The sequence below is a fragment of the Triticum dicoccoides genome, chromosome 1B, assembly GCF_002162155.2.
Source record: "Triticum dicoccoides isolate Atlit2015 ecotype Zavitan chromosome 1B, WEW_v2.0, whole genome shotgun sequence".
NCBI lineage: Eukaryota > Viridiplantae > Streptophyta > Magnoliopsida > Poales > Poaceae > Triticum > Triticum dicoccoides.
This window is the reverse complement of record NC_041381.1, coordinates 664,254,239-664,254,861: the sequence shown is the minus strand read 5'-3', so window position 1 is coordinate 664,254,861 and position 623 is coordinate 664,254,239. Positions and strand designations below refer to the sequence as shown.

Sequence of the window (623 nt, the reverse complement as noted above, 5' to 3'; positions counted from 1 at the left end):
GGTGGTGATGGAGTTTGCTCATCAGTTGAGTCCGTTGGAGGTGTTGCTGGTGGACTAGACATAGGTGATGGGTAAGTAGATGGAGGAGGTGCGCTAGTGGTTGGTGCTATTGCCGGTGGACTCAATGGTGGTGGTGGAGGACTAGCTAAAGCTGATGGCGGCAGACTATATGATGGTGGAGGTGGAGGGGACTGGTCATTAGCTTGGTACGTTGGAGGTGTAGTAGGGGGACTAGCCAAAGGTGGTGTGGCGATGGATGGAGCCGGTGGTGTACTCGATGACGGTGGTGGAGGACTTGATAGAGTTACCGGTGGACTAGATGCTGGTGGTGATGTAGGAGTTTCCTCCTCTGTTGAGTCTGTTGGAGGTGTAGCAGGTGGGCTAGAGGGAGGTGGTTGAGTAGTTGGGGCTATTGGTGGGGGGCTAGATGACGCCGATGGTGGAGGAGGCTGATCATTAGTCGGGTTCATAGGAGGTGCCGCAGTTGGGCTTGATGGAGGTGGTGAGGGAATGGAAGGGGGATTCAATGTAGGTGGTGGCGATTGATTGTTAGGTTCGTAGGATGGAGGCGTAACAGGGGGACTAGATGGAGGTGTTGGTGGGGTGGCTGGAGCTAGTGGTGG

At 55.2% G+C, this 623-nt stretch overlaps 1 long non-coding RNA gene across 1 annotated transcript in view; it reads left to right on the top strand.

The window, feature by feature from the left end:
- Positions 1-623, top strand: part of LOC119349504 — a 9,469-nt gene that overhangs the window by 2,780 nt on the left and 6,066 nt on the right. The gene's annotated exons all lie outside the window — the stretch shown is intronic.